Source organism: Cherax quadricarinatus, chromosome 37 (genome assembly GCF_038502225.1).
Source record: "Cherax quadricarinatus isolate ZL_2023a chromosome 37, ASM3850222v1, whole genome shotgun sequence".
NCBI lineage: Eukaryota > Metazoa > Arthropoda > Malacostraca > Decapoda > Parastacidae > Cherax > Cherax quadricarinatus.
The window spans coordinates 30,260,305-30,273,667 of NC_091328.1; the positions used below are offsets into that span (position 1 = coordinate 30,260,305).

General features: G+C 46.2%; 1 long non-coding RNA gene across 1 annotated transcript in view; it reads left to right on the plus strand.

The window, feature by feature from the left end:
- The first annotated feature begins 5,662 nt into the window (after nt 1-5,662).
- The window catches only part of LOC138853677 (uncharacterized), a 149,132-nt gene continuing 141,431 nt past the window's right edge, over nt 5,663-13,363 (plus strand). Inside the window, exon 1 of the long non-coding RNA XR_011392842.1 lies at nt 5,663-5,792. This is a non-coding gene — a long non-coding RNA (uncharacterized lncRNA). The remainder of the gene's footprint in view (nt 5,793-13,363) is intronic.

A 13,363-nucleotide genomic window follows, 5' to 3' on the forward strand; every position in this document is an offset into this window, starting at 1 on the left:
TCCCCCCTTCCACTCTCCCCCAACCTCCCACACCTGCCTCTGCTTCTACTAAATCCAATTCCTTCTCGCTAAACCTCAAATTTTCTAATCCTGATGCCACTATCTGTCCGGAAAATTTATTATATCAGATCACTGGTGCACCTCAACTTAAAGTCTTCAAAACCAACTCAGGCTTCAAACTCCTTCTTGACAAACATTCCTACGAAGCGTACACCTCAAGCGATACCAGACAAAAACTTCTCAACGCAGCCTTCACCATTATTTGGACTCCTGAGCACCGTGCCAAAAGCACAGTCATTGCTAAACACGTAGACTACTCTCTCCTGACAGCCTATGACACAGACAAAGAAGACTTAATAAAAGATATCAGTACTAAGAACAAAGTCTCTGTTGACGATATTTACAGACCAGAAAACTCTACCATTCTCAAAATACGCTGTTCTACTCCTACTGACGCCTCTACACTCTTCAGTCAAGGAATCTTTGCCAAGACCATCCGCATTCCTCCAAACGCTCTCTTCACTCCGAACTTCCACCCAATCACACAATGTCTTAAATGCTACAAATTCGGCCACGACAAAAACACATGCACATCTACACAAGTCTGCTCCAGATGTTCAGCAACTGGCCACTTCTGGAATACTTGCAACCTCCCCCTTAAATGTTCTAACTGCGGCGGGTCACACACTGCAGTTGCAAATTCCTGCCCTTCCAGAAAGCACATTCTCTCCTCCCTCAGAGCAAGCCAACCTCCCTCCCTCCCCAACCCCTTCCCTGCTCCTCCCTCCCCTTCCTTACCTACCTCCCCTTCCACACCTCCCTCCCCTACCCCCAATGCCTGGGCCTCCCCACGCACTTGGTCTACCTCTTCTACTCTACACACATCAAACACCAACACACAGACTACAAGCACTTCTCCTTCTACACCCACACTAGACTACAAAACTAACTGTCAACTTGCCACTGCTGCCCACTCTGCGATGGTAATCTCACAAGCTTACCAATCAGACTACTCACATGTCCTTAACCTAATCTTGTCTGCTAACAATCTTCCCTCTTTAATTATCCCTCCTTCCTGCTTCTCTTCCAAGCCTCCTACAACCTCTCCCTCCTTCCTCTCTCCCACCCCCCAACTTCCTACTCCCACCAGCTCTCCTCCTTCACTACCTCTCTTCACTACTTCTACACCTCCCACCAACACCCCTACTGCTACTGCTACGACCACCCCTCCCCCCACTTCCTTACCCACTTCATCCCCTTCCAAAGCTTCCACTTCCTCACAGCTTACCAAAATTTCCACTTCTTCTGCATCCACCTTCGCCCACTCCACCACAACCAAAACCTCATCCAGGTCCAACTCCACCTCCTCCAGACAAAATCCACTCAAACCTAAACCTACCCCAACTTCTGACGGACAGACCAAAGAACATAAAAACAGATCCATCTCTTCCTCCCCCTCCAGGAAACGGGTCCGTAGCACCTACAAACACACATCCACTGATGGCACCACTATCACGGGCTTTAATTCAAACTCCTCCCCCGACATTAACTTTGCTAAGATGAAACCATTAAATCACGTTTAAGGTGATTCAGTTCAACGAACGTTCTTACTTTACAATTAGACACCTACTGGCCGAGCTACTTGAATCAGAGAGGCCAGATATTGTTTTGCTAAACAGTACCTGCCTCAAAGCCCCTCAATGTATCCGCCATTATGGTTATACTGCACTACAGTCCCCCTATGATCCCCACGATGGGGTTGCCATCCTTGTCAATTCCAACATAAAACATGAATTTCTCCCAATCCCTTTTATTCACCAACACTGTCTTGCGGTCAGAATACACACCCACCTTGGCCCCTTTATCTTTTTCACCACCTATGCTCGCCCAAACACTACTCTCAACATACACGGCCTCTCCTTAGTCTTCAACTACACCAACACACCAACTTACCTACTAGCTGACATGAATGCCAAACACACTGCCTTTCATCACACCAGTAACAACCAAATTGGTCACCAATTACTCAACTTCACAAACCATAAACACCTAATTCATCTTGGCCCAGACTTCAATACCTTCTTCAACCACACGGGCCAAGGCAAACCAGACATCATTCTGGCAAACCGAGCCAGCTCTCTATTTCAACATTACATCTCACCTGGCCCTATTACAGGCTCTGATCACATTCCAGCCATCTTACACATCTCCTCCAACCCTATCCTCATTCCAACCACACCTTCATTCTCCTACAAGAACGCTGACTGGGATGCTTTCAAACAACACATAGACAATATTAACCTCACCTATGACTACAACAACAAACCTATCTCTGACATCGATACTCAACTTGATCTCATCCAGGACACCATTACACAAGCAGCCAACACCGCAATACCAAAGAAAACTCACACCACTCGTTATTCCTTCAAACCGTCACTCAGAACAAGAAGACTAATTATCTGCTACCACAACCGCTTCCTCTACAACACACATAGATTTAATCAAGTCCGATTAGATCTCACTTACCTTAGAAACAACATTTTACACAGCCTAGACCAAGACCACGACAATCACTGGTCACGACTAATACAACAAGCGGACAGGCAGCGTGTTAAAAACACTAAAGCCTTCTGGAACTTTATCAAAAAAATCAGAGGCACTACTCCCACCAACAAATTCAAACACATCACCCACAACAACACACACATCTCAGACCCACAGGCTGCTACCATCATCTTCAAACACATCTGGGAGAACATCTTCCACCCTCACCCACCTCGCCCTAACGTTATTCAACACATTCAGAACATAGAACACTGGAACACTGCACACACACAAGAAACAACACCAGACAGCCACATACATCTAGACACTCTTACCTCCTCCCAAGAACTCGACACTCCTTTCACCAACACAGACATTAAAACTCTCCTCAGACACCTTCCTCCCAAGGCTCCTGGTGCCTCTGGCCTAAACCATATTATCCTGAAACACCTTCCTGACTCTATCATTACTGCCTACACAAACCTCCTCAATGCCTCCCTTGCCTCTGGATACTTCCCTTCCCTCTTCAAAGCTGCTACTGCTATCCTCCTTCCTAAACCCAATAAAGACCACTCTGACCCTAGAAACTATCGCCCTATCAGCCTCCTCGAAACTTTAGGAAAACTCTTTGAAAAACTCATTAATCATCGCCTTCGCAGATACCTGGAACATAATTCTCTATTTTCAGATGGCCAGTTTGGCTTCAGAACACACAGATCCACACAGGATGCCATTAACATCATTCTCAACTACATCCACATAAACACAACACAAAGAAACAGGACAGCCCTGGTTGCAAAAGACGTTGAAAAAGCTTTTGACACTGTGTGGCACGAGGGGCTCAAGTACAAACTCTGCACTAGCTTCAACCTGCCTCTCAATACTCGTAAACTCCTCTGCAACTTCCTAGACGGCCGTACCATGAGAATCAAATTCCAAGGCTGTTACTCTGACTACTTCACACTAATTGCTGGAGTACCCCAGGGATCTGTCCTTTCCCCTACCCTCTACATTTTATACACTAACGACATTCCAACACCTGTATACCACAACTCCATCACACTAGCCTATGCAGACGACATTACACAACTTATCACTCATGCTAATATAGATACACTCACACACAAAACACAAAATGAGGTTGACAGGATAGCCATCTGGGAACAAAATTGGAGGATCAAAACCAATGCAGCAAAATCCAGCATTACGTATTTTAACTACAGGAAACGTGATCCTCCATTACCTGTCGAACTCAGAACAGCTGACACCCGCACTTACTTCCCTATCACACAATCTGTCACTGTCCTTGGCGTTAATCTTGACTACCTTCTTCGTTTACACGGACACATTCACTCAAGGCATGCAATAGCTAGTAAGGCCCTTGCGGGCCTCTACAAGCTGAAACATGCCTCTCAACGCACCAAACTACACCTCTACAAATCCCTAATACGTCCTCTGATAACTTACTCTCCTCTAGCCCTCTCTCTTGCAGCAAAAACAAACTTACTTAAACTGCAGCGTGTCCAGAACAAGGCGCTGCGCTGGGTGCTTGATGTCAGATGGGAGGACTTCGCCACAAGCGAGTCTCTCCATGCCCAGTTAGACGTCCCTGCGCTGAATCTGTACTGGAAGAGGCTCAGTGACAGACAGATAGACAAACTTGAGACACGACATGACTACTGGACCTCTCTCCTTGACGAAGACATTCGCAGACCCACAAACCAACACAACCTTTTCTACTCCTTGCATGATCCTGCTCCTAACCCTACTTACAAATAATCTTGGATCCGCTGACAAGTACCTTCTAAGACAGGTACCATTCTCTGACCCACGTTCGCCTTAGCATTTTTGGGTTAAGACATGACTCAGTTCTGCACTCCTCTCTAGCTCTAAACGTCGCAAGTCCCTTACTCCCAGCTCACCCCACCGGAGTCCCAACAGAAGAACCGGAATTTCTCTTTTCAATATCTGTCCCACGATCGCCTTTGCTGCTGGGCTAAGCCCTGGCTCTATTTCTACGACTAAGAACACTCCTCTCCAGCACTATTCTTCGTCTGTCCCGTCTTCCCCGCTCATCCCATTTGGGATCTTACCTGAACTTTCGTTCGTTCGTTCTTCTGCTTCAGAATCTCCACGATTATGGTGCTCTTCGCACCTACTCCTAGGTTGAGGGACTGATTACCTCATCTTCTGTACATAGTTCTACTGTCTTCAAGTTATGTCCTAGAATTTGTATTGATAAAGCCACTGGATGGCGAAACGTCTACAATAAAGATACCCAGATGTTGCACCTGTGTCTTAATCTCATCTTGTCGGTATTATATACCATTCGTACACAACTTGTCAGACACTGCAACATCATGGAATCTTAATTCTGAGGACATGTACATAACCTTCACGACTACGACAACTACTACTACAACTAACCCATCTCTTTGGGAAGGACCTACTTCCACTGGGGAATCCCGCCTACCAGTGAATATGCCCTAGTCTGCTACACCTGACGTTACTATATAAGCGCCAGGATCCTTTCTTCTGCTTCAGAATCTCCACGACTATGGTGCTCTTCGCACCTACTCCTAGGTTGAGGGACTGATTACCTCATCTTCTGTACATAGTTCTACTGTCTTCAAGTTATGTCCTAGAATTTGTATTGATAAAGCCACTGGATGGCGAAACGTCTACAATAAAGATACCCAGATGTTGCACCTGTGTCTTAATGTTTATTTATTGAAAGTTGCTCATTACGACTTATCTCAAATTTATGAAATGTTAAATTTCCTGCATCAATGTATTTTACGCCAGCAGTAGAGAAAGGAAGTGGAGGGTGGAGAGATAGCCTTCCGCTTTTCTATCCATGTCCTTTCAACAGAGATAATGCAATATCATCCTTAAATAGTCCCTAATCAAAATAGAGGTAAAATTTGCTTCCCATCAGATAGCCTCGGTGTGGAGTAGCAAGTCCTCTGCTGTCTATCGTTCCCACATACTTCCTGCACTGTTTCTCCATTAATACCAACTTTAGCTCTCGCTTCTTTGCTTAGTAATAAAGAAAACTGTTATATTTTTTATATTCCTTTAAGATAAACAGTTATTCTGGCAACTTTTCAGAGCTTCCAGAGCGAGGCCCGACCATCAACGGTTCCAGAACTCACTACAGAGTGGGCGACACAGCCAGGCTCAACTGTACCTCGTCAAAGAGCAAACCTGCAGCTCAGCTTACCTGGTTTATCAATGGAGAGAAGGTAAGAGAGAGAGAGAGAGAGAGAGAGAGAGAGAGAGAGAGAGAGAGAGAGAGAATGTCTACTTCAACGACCTTCTTCATCTCATCCCAGAATCCCATGCATGTGCAGACGACTGTACACTGACATTCACTTATCAAAGAGAAGAAATGCCAGCTGCTCTAAGCTACATCAATCACCAGCTAAGAGCTATATCAGCTTGGGGAAATAGATGGCAAGTAACATTTGCACCTGAGAAAACGCAGATGATGATGGTCTCTAGGCACCATAATGGTAATGCTGGTGCAGTACTAAGGATGAATGGGAGGGTGTTGGCACCTGGAGAAGAAGTTGATATCCGTGGGGTGAAATTTGACTCCAAACAAACAAGGCAGCCAGGAACCTTACAGCACTTCGCCGTATCTCGCATCTGCTTCACAGTAGGGGTTGCTAGATTGTGTATGAGGCACAAGTACGCTCACACCTTGAGTATGCTCCACTTTCTTGGTTTGCCTGCCCCCCCCCTCTCGTCTGCGACTGCTTGACAGAGTAGAGAACAGAGCAAGACGTCTCATCTCTCGCCTGGACCCATCCTAGATAGACCTGTCATTTCAGCAGAGCCTTCAACACAGGAGGGATGTGGGTAGCCTTACTGTTATGTACAAGGCCAATATTGTCAAAGTACCACACTTGGATCCACTTCGAGGACAGCGAGAAACAAGCTTTTATGCCACAAGACGAGCAGAAAGCAGCAATTTCACACTGGTTGTACCCTTCTCCAGAACATCACTTCATCTGAGATCATCTATACCCAGGATGACTCGAGTATGGAACACATTCGTACAGCATAATGATGCCAACGAGATAAAGTCAGTTGGTCAAATGAAAATGCTGGCCGACAGATGGCTCCAGCTTCATCCTGTTTCCTACTTGTATGTCTCATAACAATGAAAATGTTTTCAAATGAGCTGATGTAGGTAACAGCTCTTAGCTTGTCAATAAAATTAGGAATCCTTAACCTGTAAATAGCTTGTCAATAAAGCTTGGGATCCTTAGCCTAACCTTGTCAACCCCTGTGTAAAAAAAAAAAAGAGAGAATGATATAATGGATATGAAGTTACGACAGATATCGTTGATTGAAGGTATCATTACAATTGTCATCTAAAGTTATCGTTTCTTGTGATTTTAGAATTGACAATAAAATCTGTCGCAATCGTTGGAAGGCGTCAGTCACAGTCACATGGGCAACATTTAGGCAACTTTATTCTGAAACGTTTCGCCTACACAGTAGGCTTCTTCAGTCGAGTACAGAAAGTAGGCAGGAGCAGTAGAGATGTGAAGACGATGTAATCAGTCCATCACCCTTGAAGTCGTAGATTTGAGGTTGTCAGTCCCTCAGCCTGGAGAAGTTCTGTTCCAAAGTCTGGAACTAACTGAAAATCAAGCGAACAAACAAACGAACGAAAGTTCAGGTAAGATCCCGAATGGGATGAGCGGGGAAGAGGGACAGACGAAGAATAGTGCTGGAGACAAGTGTTCTTAGTCGTAGAAATAGAGCCAGGGCTTAACCCAGCAGCGAAGGCGATCGTGGGACAGATATTGAGAAGAGAAATTCAGGCTCTTCTGCTGGGACTCCGGTGGGGTGAGCGGGGAGAAGGGACATGCGACGTTTAGCGCTAGAGAGGAGTGTAGAACTGGGCCATGTCTTAACCCAAAAGCAATGGGGAACGTGGGTCAGAGAATGGTACCTGTCATAGAAGGTACCTGTCAGCGAATCCAAGGTTATTTGTAAATAGGGTTAGGAGCAGGATCATGCAAGGAGTAGAAAAGGTTGTGTTGGTTTGTGGGTCTACGAATGTCTTCGTCAAGGAGAGAGGTCCAGTAGTCACGTTGTGTCTCAAGTTTGTCTGTCTGTCTGTCACTGAGCGTCTTCCTGTACAGATTCAGCGCAGGGATGTCTAATTGGGCATGGAGAGACTCGCTTGTGGCGAAGTCCTCCCATCTGACGTCAAGCACCCAGCGCAGCGCCTTGTTCTGGACACGCTGCAGTTTAAGTAAGTTTGTTTTTGCTGCAAGATATCAGAGGACGTATTAGGGATTTGTAGAGGTGTAGTTTGGTGCGTTGAGAGGCATGTTTCAGCTTGTAGAGGCCCGCAAGGGCCTTACTAGCTATTGCATGCCTTGAGTGAATGTGTCCGTGTAAACGAAGAAGGTAGTCAAGATTAACGCCAAGGACACTGACAGATTGTGTGATGGGGATGTAAGTGCGGGTGTCAGCTGTTCTGAGCTCGACAGGTAATGGAGGATCACGTTTCCTGTAGTTAAAATACGTAATGCTGGATTTAGCTGCATTGGTTTTGATCCTCCATTTTTTTGTTCCCAGATGGCTATCCTGTCGGCCTCATTTTGTTTTGCGTGTGAGTGTATCTATATTGGCATGAGTGATAAGTCGTGTAATGTCGTCTGCATAGGCTAGTGTGATGGAGTTGTGGTATACAGGTGTGTGCGTGAGTTGGTAATGAAAGATCAAGCGACAGTGTTGAGATTTAAATACTGTCGGAAGGAGAGGTGCAGAGTAGTAGTAGTGAGAATGTAGCCTCTGAGAGGTCACGTCCCTCTCAGATCAAACAATTTTAACTTGAAAAAGTTGTCCAAGGTGTTTTCTCTTCTCCACCAAAATGCCATTGTGTTGCAGTGTCTGACAGAGTGAATATCAAAATAGTATACAATACCGACAGGTTGGCAGATAAGACACATAGGCAACATTTAGGCAACTTTATTCCGAAACGTTTCGCCTACACAGTAGGCTTCTTCAGTCGAGTAAAGAAAGTAGGAAGGAGCAGTAGAGATGTGAAGACGATGTAATCAGTCCATCACCCATGCAACAGAATGACATCTTGGTACAGAAGAGAAAACACCTTGGACAACTTTCTCAAGTGAGAATTGTTTGATCTGAGAGGGACGTGACCTCTCAGTGGCTACATTCTCACTACTACTACTATGCACCTCTCCTTCCGACAGCATTTAAATCTCAACACTGTCGCTTGATCTTTCATTACCAACTCACACACACACCTTCATCGACCAACGATCTCGCCTCTCTAATTACCCCGTGTTCAGAGTGACTTTCCTCAGAGTGGTGGTTACTGGACCTTCGTCTTCACCATCAGGATTAGTGCGTCGGTGGCTGCTTACCCAAGGGCAGGAAGCCTCCCTCTGCACTCCTGTTGCTGTCTGAAGTCTCCATGCCTCAGACTGTACGTGTAGTCTACACGCCATACAGCCAGTGTTGCCTCTCCTCGCCGCTCACAGCCAGTGTTGCCTCTCTTCATCCAGTGGTGGTTACTGGACCTTCGTCTAGACCAGCAGGATTGGTGCGTCGGTGGCTGCTTACCCAAGAGCAGGAAGCCTCCCTCTGCACTCCTGTTGCTGTCTGAAGTCTCCATGCCTCAGCCTGTACATGTGGTCTGTACTCCGTACAGCCAGTGTTGCCTCTCCACGCCGTTCAGGGCATACAGTGCTTCATCAAGCTACAGCTCAGCTCCTCAGTGTCCTGTTCTTCCAACGACGGTCTCCACAAGAAAACTTTAAAGTTATTGCCAGGCAAGTACGTGTGTCTACTTCACACGTACTTGCCTAGCCAATTATTCTCACAGATTTGGCCGCCACATCTAGTTTACGATGCCTTCAATGCCTTCCACTTCCTTTCCCCTTACCATTCCTCCTCTACCGCCAACACCTGCCTCTACTATGTCTACTCCTGCCTCTAAGGCCTACCCTGCCTCTACCTCTTCCAAACCCAATTCTTTCTCGCTTAACCTCAAATACTCTGAATCTGATCATGCCATTATCTGTCCTGGAAATTTATTGTACCAGATCACTGGCGCACCTCAGATGAAAGTCTTTAAAACTAACTCAGGCTTCAAACTCCTTCTTGACAGACATTCTTACGAAACGTACACCTCAACCGAGACCAGACAAAAACATCTCAACGCAGGCTTCACTATTATTTGGACTCCTGAGCACCGCGCCAAATGCACAGTGATCGCAAAACACGTGGACTATTCTCTCCTGAATGCCTATGACACAGACAAAGAAGACTTAATCAAAGACATCAGTACTAAGAACAAAGTCTCTGTTGACGATATTTACAGACCTGAAAACTCTACCATCCTCAAAATCCTCTGTTCAAATCCTTCTGACGCCTCTACACTCTTTAATCAAGTAATCCTTGCCAAGACCATCTGCATTCCTCCAAACACTCTCTTCACTCTAAACTTTCACCCCATCACACAATGTCTGAAATGTTACAAATTCGGCCACGACAAAATCTCATGCACTTCCACACAAATCTGCTCCAGATGTTCAGCAACTGGCCACTTCTGGAACACTTGCAACCTCCCCCTTAAATGTTCTAACTGTGGAGGGTCACACACTGCAGTTGCAAATTCCTGCCCTTCTAGAAAAGACATTCTCTTCACCCTCAGAGCTAGACAACCTCCCTCCCTCCCCAACCCCTTCCGTGCACCTCCCTCCCCTACCCCCAATGCCTGGGTTACTCCACGCAGTTGGTCTACCTCTCCTACTCTACACACTTCAAACACAAACACACAGACTACAAACACTTCTCCATCTATGCCTACACCCACACTAGACAACAAAACTGTCAACTCGCCACTGCTGCCCACTCTGCGATGGTAATCTCTCAAGCTTACCAATCAGACTAATCACATGTCCTTAACCTAATCTTGTCTGCTAACAATCTTCCCTCTTTAATTATCCCTCCTTCCTGCTTCTCTTCTAAACCCCCTACAACCTCTAACTCCTCCCTCTCCCCCCCCCACTTCCTACACCTACCAGCTCTCCTCCCCTACCCCTCTTCACTACTTCTACCCCTCCCACCAAAACCCCTATTACTGCTGCTACGACAACCCCTCCCCCTACCTCCTTACCCACTTCCTCATCCCCAACCAAAGCTTCCACTTCCTCATCCTTTACCATAGCTTCCACTTCCTCATCCCCTACAAAAGCTTCCACTTCCTCTGCATCTACCTTCACCCACTCCACCACAACGAAAACTTCATCCAGGTCCAACTCCACCTCCTCCAGGCAAAATCCACTCAAACCTAAACCTGCCCCAACTTCTGACAGACAGACCAAGGAACATTAAAACAGATCCATCTCTTCCTCCCCCTCCAGGAAACGGGTCCGTAACACCTACAAACACACATCCACTGATGGCACCACTATCACGGGCTTTAATCCAAACTTCTCCCCAACATTAACTTTGCTATGAAGAAACCATTAAATCATGTTTAAAGTGATTCAGGTCAACGTACGTTCTTACTATACAATTAGGCACCTACTGGCCGAGCTCTTTGAAGCAGAGAGGCCAGATATTGTTTTGCTAAACAGTACCTGCCTCAAAGCCCCTCAACGTATCCGCCATTATGGTTATACTGCACTACAGTCCCCCTATGATCCCCACGATGGGTTTGCCATCCTTGTCAAATCCAACATAAAACAAGAATTTCTCCCAATCCCTTTTATTCACCAACACTGTCTTGCAGTCAGAATACACACCCACCTTGGTCCCTTTATCTTTTTCACCACCTATGCTCGCCCAAACACTATTCTCAACATACACAATTGTTCCTTAGTCTTCAACTACACCAACACACCAACATACTTACTAGCTGACATGAATGCCAAACACACCGCCTTTTATCACACCAGTAAAAACCAACTTGGTCACCAATTACTCAACTTCACAAACCGTAAACACTTAATTCATCTCGGCCCAGACTTCAATACCTTCTACAACCACACGGGCCATGGCAAACCAGACATCATTCTGGCAAACCGAGCCAGCTCTCTATTTCAACACTACATCTCACCTGACCCTATTACAGGCTCTGATCACATCCCAGTCATCTTACACATCTCCAACCCTATCCTCATTCCAACCACACCTTCCTTCTCCTACAAGAACGCTGACTGGGATGCTTTCAAACAACACATAGACAATAATAACCTCACCTATGACTACAACAACAAACCTATCTCTGACATTGATACTCAACTTGATCTCATCCAGGGCACCATTACAGAAGCAGCCAACACCACAATACCAAAGAAAACTCACACCACTTTTTATTCCCTCAAACCGTCACTCAGAACAAGAAGACTAATTATCTGCTACCACAACTGCTTCCTCTACAACACACACAGATTTAATCAAGTCCGATTAGAACTCGCTTACCTTAGAAACAACATTTTGCACAGCCTAGACCAAGCCACAACAATCACTGGTCACAACTCATACAACCAGCGGACAAACAGTGAACAAACATCTGGGAACAAAAATGGGGGATCAAAACCAATGCAGCTAAATCCAGCATTACATATTTTAACTACAGAAAACGTGATCCTCCATTACCTGTCGAGCTCAGAACAGCTGACACCAGCACTTACATCCCCATCACACAATCTGTCACTGTCCTTGGCGTTAATCTTGACTACCTTCTACGCTTACACGGACACATTCACTCAAGGCATGCAATAGCTAGTAAGGCCCTTGCGGGCCTCTACAAGTTGAAACATGCCTCTCAACGCACCAAACTACACCTCTACAAATCCCTAATACGTCTTCTGATAACTTACTCTCCTCTAGACCTCTTGCAGCAAAAACAAACTTACTTAAACTGCAGAGTGTCCAGAACAAGGTGCTGCGTTGGGTGCTTGATGTCAGATGGGAGGACTTCACCACAAGCGAGTCTCTCCATGACCAATTAGACATCCCTGCGCTGAAACTGTACTGGAAGACGCTCAGTGACAGACAGACAAACTTGAGACACGACATGACTACTGGACCTCTCTCCTTGACGAAGACATTCGCAGACCCACAAACCAACACAACCTTTTCTACTCCTTGCATGATCCTGCTCCTAACCCTGTTTACAAATAACCTTGGATTCTCCGAGAGGTACCTTCTCTGACAGGTTCCATTCTCTGACCCACGTTCGCCTTGGCTTTTGGGTTAAGACATGGATCAGTTCTACACTCCTCTCTAGCGCTAAACGTCGCATGTCCCTTCCTCCCCGCTCACCCCACAGGAGTCCCAACAGAAGAGCCTGAATTTCTCTTCTCAATATCTGTCCCACGATCGCCTTCGCTGCTGGGTTAAGCCCTGGCTCTATTTCTACGACTAAGAACAATCGTCTCCAGCACTATTCTTCGTCTGTCCCGTCTTCCCCGCTCATCCCATTTGGGATCTTACCTGAACTTTCGTTCGCTCGCTTGATCTTCACAGTCGAAGCCTGTTCATTGATCATCGACGATCTCGCCTCTCTCAGATTACCCCGTGTTAGGAGAGACTTCGCTTAGAGTGGTGCTTGCTGGAACTTCGTCTTCCTCTTCACCATCAGCAATGGTGCGTCAGTGGTTGCCTCCCCAAGTGCAGGAAGCCTGTTGCTGCCTGAAGTCTCTACGCCTGTCGACTGCACGCCATACAGCCAGTCTCGCTGCCGCTCAGGATATACAGTGCTCCATCAAGCTACCGTTCACCTCCTCAGTGTCCTGCACCAGGCAAGTAC